Source organism: Silene latifolia, chromosome 8, assembly GCF_048544455.1.
Source record: "Silene latifolia isolate original U9 population chromosome 8, ASM4854445v1, whole genome shotgun sequence".
Lineage (NCBI taxonomy): Eukaryota > Viridiplantae > Streptophyta > Magnoliopsida > Caryophyllales > Caryophyllaceae > Silene > Silene latifolia.
In genome coordinates, this window is record NC_133533.1 from 88,375,256 (window position 1) to 88,402,125 (window position 26,870).

The window sequence follows — 26,870 nt, forward strand, 5'->3', positions numbered from 1 at the left end:
AGATTTGGATCGAGCTGCTCATGGGATCACCGACTGGAATTCTTTAGCCCTGGCATTTTACAAGAAGTATTTTACTGCCTCGAAGACCAATGCCATTAGAGCTCAGATCACGAGCTTTAAACAGGGGCCTAACGAGAACTTTCATGAAGCATGGGTCCGTTTCAAGAAGCTGGTGCGAACCATTCCGCACCATGGGTTCGAAAAGTGGAGTCTTTGCAATCAGTTCTATAACGGGCTGTATGACGATCAGAGGGCTATTTTGGATGCTGCAGCCAATGGCCGATTTGCTGAGAATATGGGAGAGACTAAGGGGTGGAAGATCATTGATGACTTAGCCACCCATAAAGCCGAGTATGGGAATTCCAGGGGAAATCAAAGGAGAGCTGCTGAGTCTTCTTCTGTAGCTGCACTAGAAGCTCTCACTGCAAGGTTTGACAAGTACGAGTTGGGAGGAGCTTCAAAAGGAGGGATTTACCATGTGAATGCTGTTTCAGACGGTCCTTTCGTCTGCAAAAGGTGTGGAGCTGAGGGACATGTTTCAGAAAATTGTCCTAGTCCCTTTGAGTCTTGTGCTGCCTTTCAACATTATAGGCAGACAAACACGTACTATGAGCCGAATGTCCACCCAAAATTGAGGTGGAGTAGCCAAAATGTCCTAAATCCGACTCAACCTCCACAACAACAGCAGCAGCAGACTTATGTGCCCCCTCACAAGCAACAACAGTTTCAAAAACCTCCCTATGTGCCGCAGCAGCAACAAACCCAAAATTCCGATTTTACTGAGTTAAAGAACTTGTTGCTGAAAGAGTCCCAAGCTAGAGAGGTCGGGATGAAGATGCTGGAGAGCCAAATTGCTCAATTGGCTAGCAAGAATACAACTCGAGCTCTGGGACACTAACCGACTCAGATGGATCAAAAAGAGACCCTTAATGCCATCACTTTGAGGAGCGGGTCTACCCTTGAGGGGCCTGCCATGGTCGAGGACGCTGCTAAAACAGATGAGGCGGAAACGAGTCAAAAGAAAGCTGGAACGAAAAGTGGAAAGAAAAAGACGGTCAGTAGGTATGTCAGTCGATCGACTGGCATACTCGGTCGATCGACTGAAGTGCGACAAACAGTAGCTTCTGGTCCTGTTCAAGTCAGTCGATCGGCTGACCTCACTGGTCGATCGACTGAGGCCGCTGCTGATAGTGAACCTTTTCGTCCTCCGATGCCCGATAACTTGAGGGATCACTTGTTTCGGGGTACGACAGTCCCGAAAATATTGGGGCAAGACCCGAGTGCTGATGGGTCAGTCCCGGTTCCGAAGTACGACCCAATGTCGATCAATGGTTCCCATTTCAGACGGTCTGAAGAGGGGTCAAGCTTCAACAAGGAGAAGGTAGTGGACTTCCAGCCTAAGTTCACTGATTCCGGCATGAGAGATTTAGAGGAGAGGGCTAAGTTGCTACTTACAGCCCCTATCCAGAGCGACTAGTGCCGACGAAGGAACAGGTATCTTTCAATAAATTTGAAAAAGTTATTCGTAGCTTGAATGTACAAGTTCCTTTCCTTGAGTTAGTCAATCAAGTGCCTGCTTACACTAAATTCATGAAACAACTCTTATCTAAGAAAAAGTCACTTGAAACTGTGCATACTGTCGCATTAACTGAGGAGACATGCTCTTATTTGTCCCATACTGCACCTCTTAAGCTAGAAGACCCAGGAAGTTTTTCTGTCCCATGTAATATTGGCACCTTTCCTATTGAGAAAGCCTTATGTGACCTAGGAGCCAGTATTAGTGTAATGCCCATGAGTCTTGCTAGGAAGTTAAAGTTGAATAGGTTTGCGATCACGACATGACAAGATGATGGCTGATCGCTCTGCGGTCCAGCCAATAGGAGTCTTAGAGGACATCCCCGTGCAAATAGGGAAGTTTTTCTTCCCTGTTGACTTCGTGGTGCTTGATATGCCCGAAGATGCACACATACCTATCATACTAGGTAGGCCATTTCTGCACACTGCTGGTGAAGTTATTGATGTTGGCTCTGGTACCCTGACCTTCAAAGTGGGGAAGCATTCCATTGTCTTTGCCCATACAGCTAGGAAGAAAGACCCCATGTGGCTTGTCACTTGCAATACGGTTTCTGAAAAGAAATCTTATTTTATACTTTCTGATATGCCTGTCTCTATTCCTACTCCTGTTGTGACATCTCCGCCCCAGACTGGGAGCAAAGTGGAGGATGATTCTACTGTTTTAGATATTGCAGGGGCTGGTTTGGGGAAGGAAGAGCCGCATGTTGCTCCAGCTGTGAAGGAGCCCATCGTTCAAAGAGGTGGTCTAGGATGCCTTAGCTATGGGACTCATGAGGAGCCCGAAGATGAGCCAGTCAAAGCAACGGAGTCCGACTTGGATTCTGACGAGCTGGAAGAGGTCATTGATTGGGGAGATGACGAAGCTGTTGATCCGTTGAGTTCTGCGGATGCTGAAGTTAAGAAGGGTGCAGCTGAGAAGATAAGCACCGTTGAGGCTACCTCTTGTAGCCAGAAGCCGACGAAGTGGGCCATACCGTGGCCGTTCTTGATCAATTACTAGTTGATCACAAGCTTTACAAACATTTTTATTTGCTTTTAAACACTTTTTATTGCTTTTGTGTGCGCGAGACTTCGCATTTAATTATTTTGCTTGGGATTTTTTTAAGCACTTTAGACTTTACTTTGGGTTTTGCGCAATTTTGGGCGCGTATTATTGTGCACTTGCAGGTTTTTAGACCTCATTAGCTCAAGTTATTGAGCAAATACGAAGAAATTAGAAGTTACAGCAGTATTTTCAGTCGATCGACTGGTCTTTATGGTCGATCGACTGGCTGCACAGTTCCAGGAGCTTCTGTTCCTGTTCATTCTGGTCGATCGACTGGGCTATGTGGTCGATCGACCGCTATGCACTGCTGTACCTGTTCACGACCTCTCCCCTGCTGTGTTTGGTCGATTCGCGGAATTGAGGGAGTTTTCTACTCCACTTTATCTTCCGTCCTATTATTTATTTCTTCTGTTTTTGTTAATTTTGCACATAATATCGCTTCAAAATTGTTTTCTCGGTTTTATGCGTGGTACTTTATTTGTCTTTCAGGTACTTATTGGTAGCACTGCTAGCTACTGAAACCTCCTAGCTCGCGCTGGTTTGGGGAGGTTTCCTTTGCTGCGCTTAAAGTCTTGTGAGTTCCCGAGTTTTACTTCTTGTCATATTTATTTATTTTCTCACAAATTCCCGTTTCTCTTTTCTTTCATTACATGATTTTGCACAATGGGGACATTGTGCGATTTGGTTTGGGGAAGGGTTTTGCGTCGCATATCATTTGCTTGCATTCACGTTTACATTTTTGTTTTGCATTATTTATTTCATTTCTCATATATACATAAAATTCAAAAAAAAATTGAAAAATTTCAAAAATTTCAAAAAATTTGCACGTTTATTTTAGCATGTAGGTCGAGTCGGAACAGTAGTATTTCAATGATGACATTGCATTTTCAGCTGTTTACGCCTAAGCCTTGCTAATTGACATGTTATGAGTAGAATCATATATGCATAGTCTACGAGTTTTCGTTAAATTATTTGCTGAACTTGAGACTTGACTTAGAATTTTGGCAAGCTACATCATATTTCTGAGGTTTAGAGCTTATAACTGGTGACATCTATGACCAGTTTATCTAGGAATGTGAGTAGTACTCCTTATGAGACATGTCACATAAATGTGCATAAATATGAACTTAATCTGCTTAATACCTGTATGCATTCGGTTTGTGGTTTATTGACACATGTGGTAGAGGTTTCCCTTTTCTCATTTTACCCATAAGCTCCACACTGCCAAAAATAGCCTTTTTGTCCCGATTACTACATCCTACATTTAGCCTACCTTTATCAAGCTAGTAGTCTAGTTTTGGGATTGTTACTATGTTTTTTGTGGCATTTGCTCTTTGATTGAGATGTTGTTGGGAAGAGATAAAAAAGGAAGGAAAGAAAGAAAAAAAGAAGAACAATAAAAATGATTCGAAAAAGAAAAGAAAAAAGAGTTCTGTACTGTTCAATACGGTCGATCGACTGGCATCATTGGTCGATCGACTGTAGCCCGAGACAGAAAAGGAAATCAATTCGCATAATTCAAGCCTTTATCTTATGGCGATTTTTGCTCCCATGTTGCTTTAGTATCTTATGGGGAGTTGGTTGTTTACTACTATTTTGGAGATTGTGAGATTTGTGCTTTCTTATAGCACCGTTTCAATTGATTTTGAGTAGGAAGTTGGATGTTGCCATATGGTTCCGTTTTGGTACTAGCTTGATCACCTGTACCTCCACATTTCCATAAATGTTTTGCCCCTTCTTACCCATACCTCACATATCCATACATACCTCGGCATGTGTCATGGTCATTTGTTGGTTGGAATGCATATGTACGGTCATAGAGATTACATTCATATTATATTGCAGGCATGTTCTCATAGGTCGTAGTTAGGTGAGAGTCTTTACAAAATGAATTCTTTCTATCCTCTTATATATTCACCTGCGCTTTTGTGTGATTTGAGCGACCCGTGAGAGTCCAAATTGATAAGTCTCTGCAGTTGACGGTTTAGCAGTTTTTAACGACATCATAACTCGGTTGCATGATTCATGTGCTAATTGATTGTTGGTTATTGCATTAAAATGGTTTAGGCTTTTCAGTTTGCAATTCGCTCTGAGATTGAACTCATTCCATCAGGTCATTAGATCGAGTCTAGTTCTTGCTTGGGGACAAGCAAGGGTTTGGTTTGGGGAAGTTTGATGCGTGTCATTTATATGATGTTTTACACCCTATTTTACACGCATTTCAGAGCTCATTTGTGTAGTTTAAGCTACCATTTCCCCTATTTCCGTCTACTTTCGTGTTTTTTTACATTATTGCAGAAATGTGAAGAATTCAGCGGAAATCTAGCTAAATCCGTCCCCGAGTATCCTGCATTGCATTTGACGTGAAGTATTCACTTAAGGAACGAGCTTGGTGCGCATTTCGAGGCCCAAAAGACTAATCCACGAAGTTTTAGAAGCGGACTACCAGCTAAAGCAGTCGATCGACCGATGCCTATGGTTGATCGACCATGCCACGACATGCAGAAGCTACTGTACACGGCAGCTCAGCCGATCGACCGGTCACTGTGGTCGATCGACCAGACCGTACTTCAGACGTGAGTTAAAAGATCGAGCAACTTGAAGCCCATGATACATTATGTTTTGGAATAAGAACTACGTTGTATTCTATATAACGTAAGCTAGGTTTACAGATTAAGCATTCAGAAAATTATCAAGTTTTACATTCAGTTTCATCAGTTTTAGAATATTAATTAGGGTTCGAGGATTATTTCGGTATTGAATACAATTCACTTTGGCATTCGACTTTGTTCTTTTCCTTCGCAATTCACACGGTACTCTCTGGTTTTGTTCAGTTATTTTGCTTTCGTTCATAGTTATAGAATTGCTAGATCAGTTTCCCAAGCCGAATTGCCATCTTATGTTAATTGTTTATTTTACCGTATTAATCATGAATTTTGTAGTTTATTTAGCCAATTTTATTGTTGCCTTTAATTTCAGTATGAGTAGCTAAATTACTTGTGCTAGGATGTAGGGGAACTGTAGGATTAGGCGGCGTAGAATTAATTTGGCCTGAAATCGCGTGTCAGTCGATCGACCGCCATACCTGGTCGATCGACTGACCGCGTGAGGTGTTACCTTCGTTTTTAATTGATTTAATTCTATATTCGACGAATCGAGTGCACACGACTAGTTGAATGTTTAGGATATGACTGACCCATTAGATCGAGAGATAGGGACAGTTGATTGACCACCAATTAAAAATGACTAAACTATGCTGAGATCGAAAGATAGGTAAAGTTTAGATTTTTAGTCACTTTTCAGGACGAGAGTCAATATTAGTGATATTAGGGACTTATAGCGAGATCGAAAGATGCTATCTGTTAAGAGTGGACCGAGAGGACCTCTTGTTTTCCCGCCTCATGTGTTTGATTTAGACCTACTTAGTATGCTGCCGCCGAAACTATAGTGAACCGACCATCCTGGTACCCTTCTCTATATTTGATTTAATATATTTCTTTAGTTTAGTTTTCATTGCTATTAGCTATAGACCAAATCAAATCAACCCCCACATTTGTTACCTTAGACTAAATATCAGACAACTATTGATTACATCTGCCTCTCTGTGGTTCCACCCGACTGCCACTGTCATTAGTAGTAGTTGGAATTATAAATTTATTTTTGGTACTTACAACGACGGGTATCAATGATATAATGAGTTAATTGCATACATGGTTGACTCAATAGTAGGGTAAACTATGTTGTGTGAAGTTCGTTACAGCACAATGTGATATGAATCTTAGTTGGTGAAACCGTACCATATATTTAAGTAGTAATAGTATTATGTGAACGAATTTGATAACCAGTGACGGCTTCCGAACTTGGTTTGGAGTCGACACGTGATGTTGTTTTGCAGGAACCTTCAGTTAATCTCGAAATTCCGACCGTGTACCCAACCTTACTTGACCGAGTGTGAGTGCCTACTAGACCGAGTAAACCTCACTCGATCTAGTTAGGAAGCTATGACGTCGGGGATGTAGGAAATTCCTACAAATACTCGATCAAATAGCGCCTACTCGATCGAGTAGAGGGCACTCGATCGAGTACCCGAGACACTCGATCGAGTAAGCTACAGTACCGGAACAACTCGCGGGTTCATAAACCCCTTTTTCTTCCTCATTCTTCTTATTTCTTCTCTCAACCTCACAAACCCTAACCTCCATAACTCTCTCAAGCTTCTGAATTATTGTGTTTGTGGTGATTTATTTGGGTGATTTTCATTGATTTTATTTGTTCTTTCACTTCCTAGTTGCTTAAGGTATGAATTTCTTTTATATATTGATGTTTTCCATTAATTAGGAACAAATAGAATGATAGAAAATCTGAAAATTCGAATTATATGGAAGAAAATTTGCTTGTAATTGTTGTAATATGATCTAGATGCTTCCCTTTTATGATTATTGTTGTTTATAGTACAAAAATCGAATAGAAGTTGCATAAATTAGGGGTCGGATTTTCTAGGGTTTGAAAAATTAAATCGAGTTTTAGTTGCCTTTTACATGTTGAAGGATGAAACTTGAGTAATGTATGTTGTATATATCATGTGGGGAGTTGATTTTTGTGATTTTCACCTCAAAATTTGCCTTAAAACTCCGTCTTAAAAGTGCCTCAAATTGAAATTCGTTTCATATGATTGGAAATTTGTGTTGAACATGGATGTATTTTGATGATTAAAATCCTAAAGGTTGTAGTAGTTGAGTTAATTCGTGTTGATTATGCTAAAATTTTCACAGCTGTAAAGACCGTCTGAGCTATAAGAAATTGAAATTTATTTGTAATTTGGGAAATTGTTGGTGAGAGTGTGTACTTAGATGATTCTTTCATGACTTAATTTGTGTAATTAGCATGTTTTGGTGCATAAGTGTGGGTGTACTTAAATGATATGTTGAAACAGATGCTGAGACTAAACTTGGGGACCCGACAAAGTAAGAGGGGTAGGGCTTCCCAGCCCAAAGTTGGGGAGGGTAGCGGACCAGTAGTACCGGTTGTACCAGAGTACCCTTCGGTAATCTTTGTAGACTACACACAAAAGGAGAGGTTTGTAGCTTTACAAACCCGAAAGATGAGACCAACTCGCTGTGTGGACACCACTCTTTTAGAGGACCTGGGGATTGAGACGGATGTCCGTCATATTTTTGAGACTTTGGGGTTCACTGGGCTATACCGTTTAGGGAAGCATTCCTATGCTTTTCTGACCTTGGAGTTCATGAGCTCGTTTAAATACGAGCCGGCTGAGCAGTCTGTGCAATTCCGTCTTATGAACACCAGTTTTGTTTTAACCATGGACATGTTTGCCTCCCACCTTTGTTTGGCTAAGCCTCCCAAGGGATCTCTCCGTGAAATTCCTGCTGAGTGCGGGGTTTGCCGCCTTATGCCCTGCATTACTGGGAAATCAGCTCCCACCGCTAGCAACATGTTGATTAATGATGTGCAATATGTTACCTGGAGGATCTTTCTACGTGCTGTGTCGAACCTTCTTTATGAGAGGTCTGATATGAGTAAGTTGAACTCCCACGAGTTATTGCTTCTGATGGTATACCTCAACCCTGAGCGGACCGAGAGGGTGGTCTTTAATGCTCCCGCTATGGTTTGTGCCAGCCTTGCTTTGATGGCTTCTTCTAGTACTAGGTTCTTGAGTTGTGGTGCTATTGCCAGCCGGTTAGCTGAAAAGCTAACTTCTTTTGAGGCTTCCTCCGAGTACGTTCCCTTAGCCACCCCGGTGCCTACCATGGATAGAGATTACTACCTCGACCTGAAATGGTTGAGAACCTTGGCGGATGGTAGCCTAGCATGGAGGGTGTGGGGTATGAGCTGGATGAAGATACCGGCTCCTGAGCACCTCCCACTGACTGAGTCGTTAGATGCGGTAGTGGTAGTTGCCGATTCTGATGAGGAGGAAGATGAGGATGCACCTCCGGCGAGATAGACGTACCTCATCGATGATACGATCCTTCAGGTTATGCCCGAGCCGAAGAAGGGGGAGAATGTGAGAGCTGCGGAGGATAGGCCCAGGTTAGGGAGAGGACCACGTCGCGTGAGAGAGAGGACGACTGAGACCAAGAGACGACCGACAGCACCACCACAGCACCCGTTTCCTAGCTATCCCTTCCTTGATACCCCGGAGACGCGTGCGAGCTACCTGGCAGAGAGAGTGTCTTCTACCTTGACGCTCTGGAACCTGCACGAGATGGCATACACTCACGGTATTGGGACCGAGGGACCGCACCCAGTTTGGTGGAGGGGAGTTGGTGACTACAGCGGAGTGTTTCACTCCTACGGGGTGGACATGACCACAAGGGGAGCACCACAGTCTTATCCTTACGGAGGTTTGACCCCATGATATGTGAGTCCAGAGGTTGGAGCAGGGGTTGATGCAGCTCTTGGGACTTCGGGAGCCGGCACCTCAAGGGGCGATGGAGCTGGGGATGATATCATGGATGAGCAGCAGCAGCAGGAGTGATACTTCTTTCTTTCCTTCTCTTTTGTTTATGGTTATTGGTTGTGTCGGATAGTAGTTTGTTTCAGTTCGTACTCATTATATTTGGTTTGTATTGGTGGCCATAAGGCCGTACTTGCTTTTCTTAGACTTGTTTGCAGGGTTTGGGTCGGGTTATCATTCCGACTCGCAGTTATGAGATAGTATATATATATATATATATTTTGTGTCATGATTAGGAAGTTTTGAGGTAACTTGACCTGTGGCCACTCGACCGAGTGCCCCTCACTCGATCGAGTAGCTGGAGGTGTGACAGGTGAGGAGTATTCTAATCTCGGGCTACTCGATCGAGTAGCTAAGACACTCGATCGAGTAGGGTCAGCTCGATCGAGTACCCAAGACACTCGATCGAGTAGCACTATTTCAGGGACATTTCGATCTTTAAAATTGTTTTAATGTTTATATTTTTGCACATTTTGATACTTATAATGGTTATTGAAGGTTAGTAGCAAGTTCGGGTCGACTTGTTAGTGATGCTTGGGTCCATGCTTGACTTATAACTGATGTTTTGTGGGAATATATATGATACAAAGTTTTTTTTTTGCATTTATTTTATATCTTCAACGTCTACTAGCTTAGTAGCCTAACTTATTTATTATCGAAAAGACCCGTTACTTATTTCTCGGAATTTGCATAATTCCATTATATACAAATGCTACATGCATGTCTTTCATGGGTGTTGATAATCATACTCATAAAATAACAAGTGTCTATAAGTTGATGTTAGTCGTAATTAATGAGTAATGCCGACAAGGTACAATACGTGTTGGGTAAATGACAAGAGATAAGTATTTGCACTAGGTACAGTAATCCGGTGGTGAACTTCGGGGACGAAGTTCCTTTTTAGAGGGGAAGAGTAATGTCGCAAAATAAAAAGGCCGATATTATAATAATTTTGTTGTTTGTTTATAATATTTTCTATTGTTTCTGTTATATTTCTAATATGAAGCTATAATTGTTTTCATTGTTCGACGAGTAATTTGTATGTTTAAGTAAAAGTGAGTAATTTACAATGAAAATTTAGACATAAAGAGATGAGTGTGTCGGGAACGGTAACGAAGTGTCTGAATCATGCAGTGTAATAGGAGCGTTGGGTGACATATTTTGGCATTGATAGTTGTGTACTAGTGAAAGTATAGTCCCATAATGTGTGGCTAAGAGTTTGGAGTAGTAGTATAATCGTTAGTCGTGTTTGTACATGTTGCAGGTTTGGTACTTCAAGTTGTGGGTTGTAGAAGTCGGTCTATATGGTGTGTCGGACAGTGATGATGATGACATAGTGGGGTAGTGCTTCTTGAGAATAGTGACCTGTGTCGGGAGAGCGGCAATGTCAACCTTGGTTTCTTGTCATGCGGTTGGGAGAGGATGAGTTGAACTTCGGGGACGAAGTTCTTTTTAAGGGGGGAAGACTGTAATACCCGTCCTTTTAGGGACCCGTTGACCAGCGTTGACTAACCTTAGGGGCAGGTAACAGTCCTTAGTGATACGTACCAGAGTTACTCTGTGCCTTGACTTCCTTTAGAAACGTGTGGTACTCGATAGAGTAGAGGTTACTCGATCGAGTAGCTTGGGCACTCGATCGAGTAGGGGCCACTCGATCGAGTACATTAGTTACTCGATCGAGTAGCATCTTTCCAGCGAGGGTTTATAATCGTGTTTTCTTAAAACCCGCAAATCATTTACGCCTCTTTCCTCTAAACCTAGATGTCGTCCCTCCCCCTTCCCTTCACCAAATACCTTCCATGAGAGCCTTTGAGGATGCTTGAGCCATAGGAGTGAATAGCTTGAGTCGGGTAGCGGCCTCTTTGCCAGGTTTCTGCTTGTAGGTATTTTGTCATCATCTTCTTTGTCATTGTGTTTTCAGTAGGGGTTAGAATGGTAGTGATAGAGGGTTATATCGTGTGTATAGGTGTTGCTTGATTGATAGGTGTTGCGTGTGTGGACGCGGGATCACTGCAGTCGCTTAAAGGTAGGTTCGCCTACTCAGTTTCTGTTGGTAGTGTAGAGTGTCGGTTGCTGTATTGTTGTTGTTGTGACCGTGTGGCTGTCGTGTATAGTTGTTGGTTGGTGTATACTGTTTCATTGGTTGTTGTTGTTGTGCTGCAGCTGTCTGTGATTGATTGTCTCTGGTTCTCGAGGTGCGTCCTCGGCTGAGTGGAGTCACTTGCGGGAGTGGCTTCACGCCCTAGTTTTGCCCTCCGTGGAACCCACCACGGGAGGGGATGTGCACATTAATAGGACAGGGTTATCGCTCGGTATGATGAGCGGGGCATAGGTGGGAACGGATGCGGTCCCCCACTGGCAGGGCTGGTCCAGTAGACAGTCGGTGATGGAGATTGATTGGAGTGGGTGTGATTGTGTATGTGTTTGGTTGTGTTTGTATTACATTGATGGTTGTTGTTGTGTCTTGCCTCAGTTACTAACCTTGTGTGGTTTGTCTTGTTTGTCTTGTGTGTCTGCCGTGATCCCTTATGGTGAGCAGTCCGTCTTAGCAGGTGTTGTCTTGGATGCTAGCGGGAGTCTTAGTTGGGATGAGTCCTCATGAGTATTGACAGATGTAGAATACAGATGATGAGTTGTACCTTTCTTTTAGTAGTTTAGCTGTAACACTTGTAAAATAACTGTAATTGTTCTTTTATCGACTTTTGATGATTACTTACCTCGGGCAACCGAGATGGTGATTCCCTTATATGCTAAGGAAGGCCTAGTTAAGGCTCCTCGGTATATGGGGGTGTCACAGTACCTTAACCCCGAGCGGTCTCAGAGAGTGACCTTTAGTGCCCCTGCCATGGTGTGTGCCAGTCTAGCTTTGATGGCCTCGTCTGACACTAGATTCTTGAGTTGTGGTGCCATTGCCACACGTTTAGCAGAGAGGTTGACATCCTTTGAGGCCTCCTCGGCCTATACCCCGTTGACCACCACAGTGCCTACCTTAGACCGTCAGTATTTCCTCGATCAGAAATGGTTGAGAGCCTTGGAGGATGGTAGCTTAGCGTGGAGGGTGTGGGGTATGAGTTGGATGTGGATACCCGCTCCTGAGCACCTCCCAGTGACAGAGCCTTTACCCGCGGCAGTAGTATCTGCCGATTCTGACGAGGAGGGGGATGAGGAGGAGCGTCCTGCGAGGCAGACGTACCTCATTGACCCACAGCTTCTTCAGGTTATGCCCGAGCCAAGGAAAGGGGAGAATGTGAGAGCGGAGGAGGACCGACCCAGAGTGGGGAGAGGGCCACGTCGAGTGCGAGAAAGAGAGGCTGAGACACAGCCACAACAGCCAGTACCACCACAGTACCCGTTCCCTGGTTACCCTTCTTTTGATAACCCGGAGACGCGTGAGAACTACCTTGCCGAGAGAGTGTCTTTTACCTTGACACTTCGGAACCTCCATGAGATGGCGTATGTTCAGGGTATTGGGACCTCGGGACCTCATCCGGTTTGGTGGAGGGGAGTCGGGGATAGCAGCGGGGTTTTCCACTCTTATGGGGTGGACATATCTACTTGGGGAGAGCCTCTGTTATACCCCTATGGTGGTTTGACCCCTTGGTACGTGAGACCGGATTCTAGGGCCGGTGGTGATGCGGGCCTTGGTGCGTCAGGAGCAGGCACTTCGGGTGATGGTGGTGATGAGGATGCAGTAATGGATGAGCAGCAGCAGCAGGAGTGATGATACTCCATTTCCTTCTTTTATGTTTGTAGTTTATGATGGATATTAGTTCGTTTCGGTTAATACTCTTGGACTTGATTTGTATCGGTGGCCATAAGGCTGTACTTGCATATTTCTGAACTTGTTTTGCAGGATTTGTGGGTCGGGTTAGCATCCCGACTCGTATTTATGTGATTATATATCTTATGCTTGAGGTTCCGGGCAATTTTTCACTTGTGGCAACTCGATCGAGTGCCCCTCACTCGATCAAGTAACTGCAAGTGTGTAATTTGAAGAGTATTCTGATCTCGGGCTACTCGATCGAGTAGCTAAGAGACTCGATCGAGTACGGCCAGCTCGATCGAGTGCCTGACCCACTCGATCGAGTGTCACTGTTACAGGCACATTCCGATTTTTGAATTGTGTGAATCCTCATACTTTTTAGATGTTTTTATATTGGTCATTATTGTTAGTGTTTACTAACATGCTTTAGCTCCACCGTTGGTCATGTATTAGTTTGTGGTTGATTTATGAGTAAAGCTTTATGCCATATAGGTGCGTCGGAACGATAAGACATGTTGCAGGAACTTAGTATGCAAGTGATGCTGCTTGAGTTTGTATTCATATATATATATTTATATCTATATCTTGTGAGTCGTGGTTAAGTAATGTCAAGAAAGTGTTGTTTAGCCATGAGTTGAGTATGGGTTTTGATCATTTTCCTCAGTTTTAAGGGCTATTTGTGTCACTTAGTAACGATATGCAGTCAAATTCGATGAAGCGAATATTATGTTTATGATGTTCTCACTTGTTCAGTATAGTCGTATATTATAATTATTGGGTCACTGCTAGTTTGTCACAATGTATATATCCATGATGTAGTGCGTAATTTCAGTGGTTTACATTTGTATGAGTTGTAATCATGTAATGTCCGTTAGTAAGTAGTATGCATGTGAATCAATGTTGTTTTGGTGGTTAATGAGTAATGTCAAAGTAGTACTGTTCGTGTTGGTTTGAGGGTCAGGGAAGTTGTCTGATGGTGAACTTCGGGGACGAAGTTCCTTTTAAGAGGGGAAGAGTAATGTCACAAAAGGAAAATGATGTAATTATAACAATTTTTCAGTATTTTGTAGTATTTTAAAGTGTGTGAATAATTGCTTGAATAATTTCATATGTATGTTTTATAGTTTCATATGGGTGTTTTATAATTTCATATGTATGTTTTATAGTTTCATATGGGTGTTTTATAATTTCATATGTATGTTTGGTAGTTTCATGGCGGTTGTAATGCAGTTGAGAAAGTATTTATAACAGCTGTCGAACGATATAGCATGTTGTATACTCTATTTCGGTAGTTAATCGATATGATGACTTGAGACTTTAATGTTAGTAGCGGAACTATGTTGTAAGTCAGGGTAATCGAGTATAATGAAACATGTGTTGTGGTGAACTTGTGACAAGACCGTTGAGTTGTGTGTCTTGTAAGTGGCAATTGTCGACTGGTGATGAATGATTTTATATTCTCGTAGTTGGATTGATGCATGTTTGAATAATATGATGTAGCAGTGCAAGTGACAGTCGAGTTGATCATCCTTGTGTTGGTATGGTCGGGACTAAATCTTTCGGTTACTTATCAATAGGAGCACCTAGACCAAAACACAATTTATAACTTCACAAACAACTCTACAATTAGTAAAGAGGCAAGTAAAGGTCGGATCCCAAGGGACGGGAATTGAGATGAGATTTCTATTGCAACTAGTGGTGTCTTAGGGGTGTCACAATTGGGGTTGATGTAGAAGGTCACTAAACTAAATAGCAATGAATGTAAACAAGCAAGATGAATTAAAAGGGTTGTAAACAATTGATAAAAAGCACTAGGGTGTCATGGGGTCATAGGGGATCCATGGGAATTGATCATACAAACATGTTCTCAAATTATAAGCAAGCAATTATTGTTGTGATGGATTGAGTTGGTTTATATCTTACAATCCTAGGAAAGTTTGGGTCCCGGAGCCGAATTGATTAGATTGTAGAACACCTACAAGTCGACTTAATCTTCCCTACTCAACAATATGCATGGTCTAATGAGACTCGAGTTGGTTTATGTCTTACAAGTCTCATTGAAAAGATAGGTGATGGGTAAAAAATGCAAGGATTCATAGGCTCGCATTTCATCAAACATAACATGTGCATGAGTTGAGATCATAACAAGCAAGCAAATAAACCATGAAAGCATATTAATTTAAGCATGAATCATTCCCCATGTTGGTTTCCCCTAATTACCCATTAACCCTAGCTAAGTGACTACTCACTCATTATCATGTTGAACATGCTATCAAGGTTGTCAATCATACCAATAAAGTGAAACATGATGAATAAATGAAAGTAATTAGCAATAATTAAAAAGGGATTAAGAGGATTTTACCTACTAATGATTCCAATAATAAAGCAAAGAATAAAAGAAGTACTTGATGCTTGATTGGAAGGTTGTCAATCTCCCAATAATAACCCAAATAATCTTCAATTACCCAAAATAAAGGATGAACAAGAGAGAGATTAAGGAAATAAAACTTGTATTAAAACTTGATTAATTGTTGATTACAAGATTAAAGAGAGATTTGATTGATATTAACTATACTAAAGATTGCTAAGAAGTACATGCTCTTCTAATTAAACTAATGGGGTATTTATAGTGGGGATTAGGTGTGTGAATTAGGGTTAACTAAGGGCTTAAATAACGATTAAGTCCCTACTTAAGGAAACGCCGGTCTTTTTGGAAAGACTCCGGTCTCTAGGGAGACTCTGGTCTCTAGAAAAAGATGTGCATCTTTCTTGAAGCTTGAAGAAACGAAATTGGTCTGCCTTGGAATCCGGGCGTCTTGAGCACGGGACGGGCGGATTCGTTGATTTCTGCCCGGGTGTCTTGGGTTGAAGACGGGCGTCTTCTGGAGCTGCTGCCCGGGCGTCTTGGAGTGAAGACGCACGGATTGTGGCTGTGGAGACGAGCGTCTTCTGGGGAAGACGCACGGATTGCTGGGCAGTCTTGTTTCTTCTTCTTTTCTTCCTTTTTCTTCATAAAATCCTTGGGGATTTCCTCGGGGATGCAAGGATCTTTTCATCATTGCCCATCTACTATAGTATGTACAAAGGCCTTCTAATCTTGTCTCTCCTTGATGCTTGGTCATTGAATTCAATCAATTTAGTCTCATTTTGCCATGAAAATGCAAGGTTTGCACTCCTTTCCTACCAAGGGATCAAAACCTCAAAGAATATGCAAAACAAATAACTAAAGACAATAAATGATCCAAATATGCACTAAAAAGCATGGGAACAAAGCTAATTCGGGGACTAAATATGCTCTAATTATGGTCACATCAAATATCCCCAAACCGAACCTTTGCTCGTCCCGAGTAAAGAGGTGACAAAGACTAGGACCATTATTTAAACTAACCTAATAACATAGCCGATATGAGACAATTAGCGGGTCTCACTCCGCCCCTTCAACTCACAACAAGACAACCATGAGGTAGGATGCCTTCTTGCAAGGCAAGGTGGGTCTTGCCAAAATGGCGACACATCCAAACATTAAGCACACAAAATCAAATAATGGATGCATCTACAAAAGAATAGCCACTTTCCTCATCTAAGTGACGGAAATTATCTACAAGGGAAGCAATTCAAGGGTACACACTCCTTCATAGATGCAATTTCTTCAAACTACTAAGCCTATAAGGATACCAATAAATCACCTCCAAGTTGTGTCAAGCTAGGGTACCTTTGTCCTCAATCGTTAAATGCTTTTGTCAAGAGTAGACTCCCTATGGTGTTAGAAACACTGGAGGATCGCGGAATTCCCCCTCTTGCCTAGACAAGAAGAAGGGTCGTCCCCACTCTACCATGCACAAAAATGGATACGATGGATAAAGGGATCGATAGATATTTGAGTTTCACCTAGGGAGTTTGCTTTTGTTTTTGTTTTACCCCCCAATTTCTTGTGGCATATAACATTTGAGAACACTTTCTTTTGCCATTTCTTTTTGATTTTTGGCATTTTAACACTTGACAACTTTCAACTTTTCTTTGCATTTCTTTTGAATATTTTCAAAGTCACCCCATATGTAGTGAGGGTCCCTTATATTTGAAGCTTTAGGAGTTCTATTTTTACTCCTCTTTTCATTTGATGCATTTTTGCAAACATTCTTTCACTTTTCATTTCATTGAACTCAAATTAATTTCTTTTTGTGCCCATTCCCTTTGATGACAAAATATATGGTAGAACATGGATGATGGATGGATGCATGGTTTCAAGGGTCACCTTGGAATAAACGGTAGCCAAGGAGTTATCACACCACAAGGTACTCTTGACTAGGCCTTAATCCATGGGTCAAAGGATACTAGTATGACACATCCTAGGGTGTTTTACAAGCATTCTAACAAGCAAAGCCTTAAGAAGAAAAAGCATCTACTAGGGCCTATATACACTTGTCAAGCTTCCCAAATAGACGGTTTCGCAAAAAATTTTCTAACATGCCATGATGCAACTAACATTTAAACATCCTAATGCATATGATTCTACCAACTAATATGACATATAAACTAAATGCAAGTCCTAAGTTCACATTGTTATACCGCATCAATCAAAATAAAGCCACATAGTCATTAACATAAAGAGAAAAAAGGAGATTGGAAAGATCATACCATGTGGTCTTCAATATCCTCATGTCTCGGATGTGGCGTAGTCGATCAATGTGAACAAGGATAAAACAAACACAATATATACAACAATATAAACATGACTACACTACAAAGGAAATGAACTTGTTTTTGTTTTTTCAATTTTTCAAATTTTTTGGTTTTTCAAAATTTTTCAATTTTTTGGATTTTTGAATAAAGGTTAAGTTAGAATTCCCCATCCCCACACTAATATGGGCATTGTCCTCAATGGCCAAAATGATGGGAAATTATGCAAACATGATGCATGATTTCTACACTAAATGCAAGCTATACTAATCTATACTACATGATGCATGGGTTTTTGTTTATGACGGAGAGGATAATTTAGATTACCTCCCGTTGCATATGCATGTACTTCCCTAAACCGAGTTAGACATTATCTCTAATGTCCTAAAGTTGGGGGGTAGTTCATGCACACAAAATGCAATGCATGAGACTAAATTTGTCATTTTGGATTTTCAAAAGTGGGAACAATGAAATAAGAACACCTCAATGGGGCCGAGGTGTTAGTCCTCTATGTTGCTAGGACTACTCCAACCATGATCAAGATAAAATAAATAAAATAAAGAAAGAAGTAGACAAACCTCAAGAGGGTAGGAGCCTCCAAAGCTTGCTAGTCTTCCACCATATCATCATCATCATCATCTTCCTGAATAGAAGTGGACTCATCACCACTTCCCTCTTCACTTCCTTGCTTGCTTTCTTCATCATCCTCTTCTTCTTCATCACTAGCCTCTTCATCAATGTTATCATCAACAACCTCATCACCGACAACCTCATCATCACCAGGAATCTCACCCCTAGATGCACTCGGAAAGAAGACTTCCCTATCCGCCCAACTAGGCAAAGGACAAGAAGAATCAAGTAGTCCTTGCCTAGCTAAATGAAGGAGGGGTGGATATTGGGCTAAGTATGCATCTTCCCGATCCTTAAAAGCTTGCTTGTGCATCTCTTGCATAAGTAGAGTCATATAATCTTTGCTTGCTTCAACACCTTCGGGTTTGAACTCTTGATACATGAAAGGATAAGGTGGTGTGACAATGGAGGAGGAGGGCATTTCAATTTCACCCCTTTGTTGTCGGATGATGTATTCGGCTTCTTTTGAGAGGGGAAGGAGGTAATTGGTCCGATGGACACTTAAACGACATATCTTGGAATGCAAAGTAATAGATCTAGCCTCATTGGTGAGCCACCCATACTTGGTGTCAAGAGGGTTATGAGTGACCCACTTGTACTTGTTAATTATAGCATCCATGTCAATGAGATGACCACCTTTCTTTGCTACATACTTGTCATTCTTATTGAAATTTGAATCAAAGTACTTAGCCAAAAGAGTGACTAGACCTCCATTTAAAATAACGGTGGTGCCTTTCTTCCCACAATCAACATTTAGCCATCTATCCACCAAAAGCCTTAGAGAGTTGAAAGGCTTGGTGAATTCCCTTCCAATATTTAAAGCCGACTCAAGAAGAACACAATCGAGCTTGGTAAAGTGGTTGGTGTCTTTTTTTGCAATGATGGTATTCCCGATGACCTTATGCCACACTCTAATGCCCGGGTGGTGGACTAATAGAGCGCGACTAGCATGATAGTTCTAAAATTTCCTTCCGGAAATCGCCTCCCAGAGAGGAGCGGGGTCATACTTTCCGGGATTCTTGAAATAACTATGTGAATCACTAAGACCCAATGCTTTACCCAATTCCTCAAAGGTGATGCGCCTACTTACATTAGCAAGGCGGAACTCGATGTTCTCTCTAGTCTCTACCTTAGTAACTTTTAAAGAACTCAAGAATTCTAAGGTAAGGGAGGGGTATGTCAATTATTTTGTAGCAAACAATTTTCCCAACCCCATGGCTTCAAAGAAGGCTTTGGTTTGTTCAAGGACACCCAAATTGTTCAAAGCATCTTCACAAATAAACTTGGTGGATGGAAAGGATTTTCTAGCATACTTGGCAAATGTTTCCCTATGGGAGTTAGAAATGAAAATTACCTCCGGATAGTTCGAAAGTTGAGCAATTTCCGGAGTTTTTGATGTTGTTGCTTCCAAGGGAGGTTGTTGTTGTTGCACTTCCAAGTTTGAACTAGCTACCACCATAGCCAATGAGGCTTTCTTTGCTTGAAGACTCTTTTGTCTTGTTGAGAGTGCCTTTGCCTTAGGTGCCTTTGTTGCTCCTTTTGTCCTTGCCATTGATGAATGAACCAAGAAAAGAGTGAAAATCTTCAATTTCCAAGTATACCCAAATCGATTTTAAGATGAAAGGCTTTGCCTTTATAAATTCAAAAATCGACTCAAAGGTTGAAGATTTCGGTGCTTGGTTTGATTTTTGTTGGAAAGGAGTGATTAATTGTTGTTAAAAGGAAGTTTTGATTTGGTTTTGTTGAATGTGGTTGAGGAAATCTTATTTTGGTGATGGAGAGGATGAGGGTTTTTGGGGTTTATGGGTAGTGTTTTGAATGAAGGAATGAAGAAATGAATGTGGGAGGGGGTTTATAAAAGATCCGAAAAATTTTGAATTGCAGGGGAAGACGGGCGTCTTTCCGTCGGGACGCTCGGATTCTGTCTCTTTTGGTTTGAGAATTCTCGCCTAAAGACGGGCGGATTTCAGCAAAGACGCTCGGATTTATCAATTGCGGGACGGGCGTCTTCTGCCAAAGACGGGCGGATTCCTTTCCAGTGAATTTTCTTGTTTTTCCCAGCCAAAAAGACGGGCGTCTTTCCTTCCAGGACGGGCGTCTTTCTGAAGACGGCGTCTTCTCTACCAGGACGCTCGGATTCTTCAACAGTCCCAAAATTTCAAATTCTCAGCTCAGATGGACGGGCGGATTATGACAAAGACGCCCGGGTTGCCTGAAGACGGGCGGATTTCCACAAAGACGCTCGGATTCAGCCACTTTTACCCGGATTCAGTTCCATCCGTGCACTTGCATATCCCGTGTCATTTTTCATTCTTCAAAATCCCGTGTTTTTCATTGTGGGGGCACTACTAAGGCATGAATAGCCTAGGCAATTGCTATCCCCACACTAAGCTAAAGCACTACACATCAATTAAATTCATTAGTCCCTCCCTCACTTCTCTCAAAAATGATAATTATCTTGATCAAAGCATAAAAAATCCAAAAATGACAAAAATGCAATGTAAGAATTAAAATGCGAGTTAGGGAGTTAGAAATATTTACAAATGGTGGTTTAGGGAGGACTCCACCAAACTCTCATCCTTAGTGAGATGTCATGGGGCATGTCCAAGGTGTTGTTGATGTTGCTCAACACCTTGAAGAAGTAATCAAAAGCTTGTTCATTATCGTGATAAAGATGTTCAATAGACCTTTGCCCTTGTTGTCGGTCTTGATCGATAGCATTACCAATGTAGGGATTGAAAATCTCTTCAAACTCATCGTCCCAAAGACCACAAACTTCATCTACTTGATCACTAAAGATCTCTTGAGTTGATAGAGACAACTCTCCCACTTTCTTGTCTTGGCCAATGAGGCCATCCTCTTCATTGCTTGACTTTGGTGAGCTTTTCAAGCTCTCTTTCTTACAATTCACTTGCTCTTTGAATGGAGCATCTTCAATTTTCTTCTTCCATTGGAGTTCCGACTTCTTCCTATCATCCTTCCGGTTATAATGATCAATCATAAAACATGGTTCATGCAAACGGGGAGCTCTCATGGTCTTGTCAAGATTGAAAGTTATGCTTTCACCTCCCACTTCTAGAGTGAGCTCTCCATGCTTCACATCAATCACCGCACCCGCGGTGTGTAAGAAAGGTCTTCCTAGAATTATTGGAATGTTGGAGTCTTCTTCCATGTCAACAATGACAAAGTCCACCGGGATGAAAAATTTCCCAACTCTTACGGGAACATCTTCCCATATCCCTAATGGTGTCTTCGTTGATCTATCGGCCATTTGGAGTGTGATATTGGTGCATTTGAGCTCTCCCATCCCCAACCTTTTACTCACCGAGTACGGCATAACACTCACACTAGCCCCTAGATCACATAAGGCTTTGTTGATCGTGGTGTCGCCAATGGTACACGGTATTGAGAAGCTTCCCGGATCTTTGAGTTTTGGAGGTGAACTCCCTTGAAGTATTGCACTACTCACCTTAGTGAAGGCGATAGTCTCAAGCTTCCGGATCGACTTATTCTTTATGAGGATGTCTTTCATGTATTTTGCATAGGCCGGCACGTGATTTATTAATTCCGTAAAAGGAATTGAGACTTCCAAATTCTTCACAATTTCCATAAATTTCCCAAGTTGGTCATCAAATTTGGGCTTGGCTTGACGACTTGGAAAAGAAAGTCTAATCACAATGGGCTCCTTCTCCTTGACCTTGTCTTCATTTTTCTTTGAAATTTCTTCTTTTGATGGTTCCCCATCCTTGGAGTTTTGCACAAATTCTTCTTTGTCACTAGCTTCCACAACTTCATCCTCAACTTGCTTCTTCGGTGCTTCATACCTTGTACCACTTCTCAAGTGAATGGCACTAACCGTTTCATGTCTTGGGGGATTACTTTGAGGTGGTAATTGCCCCTTTTGTCTTTGTGAGCTTGAAGATGCTAGTTGAGTCAATTGGGTTTCCAACATTTTGGTGTGAGCTAGAATGTTGTTGATGGTGATTTCCTTTTCTTGACTATCTTTTTGCATTTGAGTGAAAAACTCTTGTTGATCTTTTGGCATTTGGAGGACCGCTTTTTGAACATTAAAACCTTGGTCATTTTGTTGATTTTATGGAGTTTGATTTTGGTAACCTTGGTTTTGGTTGTAAAAGGGTCTATGATTTTGGTTTCTCATGGGAGGTGGGGTGTATGTTGGTTGAGGGTTTTGAACATTTTGGCTTTTGTATGAGAGATTTGGATGGAATTTGGTGTTTTCATTGTAATAGTTTGAATAAGGGGTACCACTCTTGTATGCTTGGAAAGCATTCACTTGTTCATTTGTTCCCCTACATTCACTTTGGTCATGTCCCAAAGTTCCACAATTCTCACATATCCCATTTGGGATTGATGAAGATGCCGTCATGGCATTAACATGATGCTTTGGTGATTTTGAGGCTTCTTCAAGTTTAGCCATCGCTTTTTCAAACTTCAAATTTATGGTATCAATGTGAGCACTAAGTTGAGCACCCAATTGAGTAACGGAGTCCACTTCATGCTTTCCTCCTATAGTAGCCTTGCGAGGTCTGCTATATTGTGAGTTATGGACCGCCATTTCCTCAATTTTGTTCCAAGTTTGATTGTCATCAACTTCGGTGAACATTCCATTTGATCCCATGTTGAGAATGTTCCTTGAATCTTCATAAAGACCGTTCTAAAATTGTTGTACCAAGAACCACTCGCTAAGTCCATGGTGAGGACATGAGCGACAAATTCCCTTGAATCGCTCCCAAGCTTCATACAAAGATTCTTCATCCCTTTGCTTAAAGACCGTGATTTGAGCTCTTAGGATGTTAGTCTTTTCCGGTGGATAGAACTTTTTGTGGAAAGCTAGAGCCAACTTCTTCCAAGAATCAATTCCGAGAGTGGCCTTATCAAAGCTTTTCAACCATTGTTTTGCGGTGCCAATTAGAGAAAAAGGAAATAAGACCCATCGAATTTGGTCTTGAGTTACACCGGTTTGAGAAATTGCATCACAATAGTCGCAAAAAGCCTCCATATGAGAGTGAGGGTCTTCACTAGGCATCCCCCCAAATTGGCTTCTTTCGACTAATTGGATAAATGCGGATTTGGCAATAAAATTTCCGGTTAGATGTTGTGGTGTGGGAGTACCATTGGGTAGGTTCTCCTCGGTGGGTACGGAATGTGATGAAAACTTAGGCATTGTGGGTTGATTTTGTGTTGGATTTTGTGTTGGGTTCTCCTCACCTTCTCTTGCAAAAGGGTTGATGAACTCAATAACATTTGGTTGAATAACCTCACTAATACCTCTCAAAATTCCTCTAGCAAGTCTTTTTTTGGTTGTCAAAGTTCTTTCAATTTCGTGATCAAAGGGTAACAAGTCACCTTGTGACCTTCTAGACATGCAAAATATCAAACAACTCGAAAATAATTAGAACAAACCTTGAGGAGTTTTACTTCCCCAAGGCAAAGAAAGACACAACTAATAACAATATAAGAAAATCTAAATCAAGTTAACACCGTCCCCGGCAACGGCGCCATTTTTGGTCGGGACTAAATCTTTCGGTTACTTGTCGTTAGGAGCACCTAGACCAAAACACAATTTATAACTTCACAAACAACTCTACAATTAGTAAAGAGGCAAGTAAAGTGTTGGAAATCTGTATCTCATTATACAACATATTCTTATATGTTTCAAATTTATTTAATCATAAAATAAATTCTAGATCTTATGCATGCAAACTAAAATAGATAAGATAAGAAAATCATTTTCTCACCATAGGAATTTCGGTCAAATGGGCACCAACAAGATCTCCTTCTTGTTAGTTCTTGAGCTTTCCAAAATGGATGAACATACATGACTTCAAAGTAGAAGCCCTCCAATTAGTTGCACCCAAGACTATCCCTTAAAACCACAAACTAACATGTACTAGATGTTTATAGTGTAGTTTACCTTAATATTGATTACTAATATTCATATATTACATTGATAATTTTAGTAATCTTTATGAACAAATTCAATCAAAAATTCATGTTTTGATGAAGGAGAAAGATGAACATGTGAGAGAGAATTTTGCATGTCTTTCTAATGGTTGAGTGTTAGAAAAATAAAAGAACAAAACTCTCATAAAGAGAGCAAGGCCACACGGTTTGTGGGTGAGAGGAGGACCAATATATGGTCCTTCACTTTTCTTTTGTTCTTTTCTAAATCTTAGACTTGTAAGACTAGGTGTAGGTTAGGTATCATTAGATTATTTTATCTCATAAAATAATTCACCCACTAACTCCCATAACACTCATATTTCGGTCCATTGATATAAAATGGACTACCATTTTATTTTTGTCAAATTGTCAATTGTCACACAATATGTCACATGTAGCATGATACATGTTATTAATTAATTTAATGCATATTTATCACATAAATATCATTTCATGAATTAATTAAATTACATACAACAAATTGACTAGTGATACTTGATCACAAAAATAAAATGGGTCATATAATTATAATTCACAACATTTTGTAATTATAATTAACCATTCATTCTTATCTCTATTGTTTCTCAAACAATAAATAATTTTAGTAACAAAGCATTTTATTACCAAAATAAATCTTATTTAATCCCATTATAATAAGATATCAATATTCTCTCTCACAAATTGAATTGTTCAATATTAAGGAATTAATTAATCTGTATCGGTATACAATTAATTAACCTTTTCAATTAAGGGAATCGTCCTTTAGGTGTGACCTCAAGGGATCAACTGATCACCACCGTCGCACGACAGTAATGTCAAACTCTAGCCAGCCAATCATTACCGATATGTGTGGACCAGTTGACTATATATGTAATGTATCATCCCTTTCGTATTCTTGGTATGAGATTTAATAATGATATTTAAATCATGTGATCGCACTATTGTTGAGGACACATTTCCCAACAATCTCCCACTTGTCCTCGACAAGTGTGCGTCACCAATTCTCTTGTCCTATTACTATCTCCCACTCAATGCAAGGTGTCTTTCGGGTCGTACTTGCAAGTGATCATATCGAGAGTGGTTTCCTCGATCTGGAGAATAACTGATTGACCGGATTTATCTATCATAGATACCTTCCGAGCGTGGCCACGCATTTCCAGTTCATTACTCCTCGAGTGGCCCTGAGATATTGTTTTAACCCTGACAAGGGGGTGGACAATTCCTATCGCACTTATTCCCTTCGACTAGCCACAGCCATCATAACCCAAAATATGCCCATTTGACCCCATTTACGAAGGTCGTAGTAACACAAATCAAAGTTAATCTGAAACTGTGACATCTTAGGTGAACAGTCTTTAGTCAAAAGAATCGACTCATTAGAATACTATAGTAGCTCTCGCCACGACCAGGCTATATAAATTGCCAGAACTCTATAAGCGGTCACTGCCCGACAAAATGTTCCTCACAGTCTGCCTATGTGATCGACTAGTCATCTCACATGACTCTATGGCACTTGAACTTGCCATCAATCGCATCACACTCTAGTCACTTCGAGACGTCACCTCATACAAGTGACTATGGGCGAATACAATGCTAATCCGTGTTCACTTTAACGGGGTTCAATTGTCTCTACAACCCGTTTGGATGTAACAAAGTATAATAAAAGAGTTTTAAAGTAAAACTCGAACGACAAATGCGATTATCACATATGAATAGTCAATGCCTGATTGCTATTTCATGTTCTATAATCTAATTTGATCTTGAATGTAGTTGTTCATCTCAATTTAAATGAAATGACATGACTCATCATGTTAAGCCTATGAGAAGGCTTTGGTTAGTAGGTTTTATCAACTTCTTGTACCTTACTCAACCTTACTACATTCTGGTTTTCCTTTGTAATGTATATATTTGCATCACAAAACTTTCTGAGTACGTGTCGAGATCCAATCAAGACATAGGCCCTCTAGCCTAAGAATAGCTCCCACTGTTTTCACAGTGTGCGGGACTCATCCTCTTGCACATCTCATGATTGCAAGTGTACTCAATTTCCGTTATAAATATCTCTCATTGTTCTTTATTGCCTAGAACGATTTTAGAAAATCTATTTCTTAAATAACATAACCACAATGGTATCTTTAACCATCCTAATGTGTTTTGATTATGGTTTTGTCGGAAACCATGCGCAATCTCAATTGTCAATTGTCACTTGTGTAACACCCTTACACAAAATTGCATCATAAACACTTTGCTTTACTTCCTTAATGCTTCTGCAAGCACTTAAGGGTAATCTTTATGGCTTACATGGTAAAGATTACTTAAATTCGATTTTTGCAAACAATTCATCATACTCAAAGTATATGAAGTGTTATACATCATTACTCATTTAATTGATCCGGCAGCGGAAGCAAATGGAATCAATCAAATATGTTCAATTTAATTGAACTAGTCATGAATCTTATCAACGTAAGACTTCTTATTGACGCCAATATCATGTGGATTTATCTTCATAAATCCGGATATTAAAGATGTATTATTATACTCCAAAAGTCTTAAATCATTCGTAATGATCAATATGTCATCCACATATAAGACTAATTAAAATTACCGTAACTCCCACTAAACTTCATGTATAAAAATAACTTCTCGACTTATCGAGAAAAGTTTTACAACATGATCAAATCATTGATTCCAACTCATTGATGTCCTACTTAAGATCCTCTCTTAAGTTTCACATTATT

At 40.8% G+C, this 26,870-nt stretch overlaps 1 non-coding gene across 1 annotated transcript; it reads left to right on the forward strand.

Annotated features, from left to right (window-relative positions):
- Window positions 1–22,874: 22,874 nt before the first annotated feature.
- On the forward strand, window positions 22,875–22,981 carry LOC141597618 (small nucleolar RNA R71). The gene has a single exon (XR_012522843.1). It is a non-coding gene; the product is annotated as a small nucleolar RNA R71 (small nucleolar RNA).
- The last annotated feature ends 3,889 nt before the right edge of the window (window positions 22,982–26,870 follow it).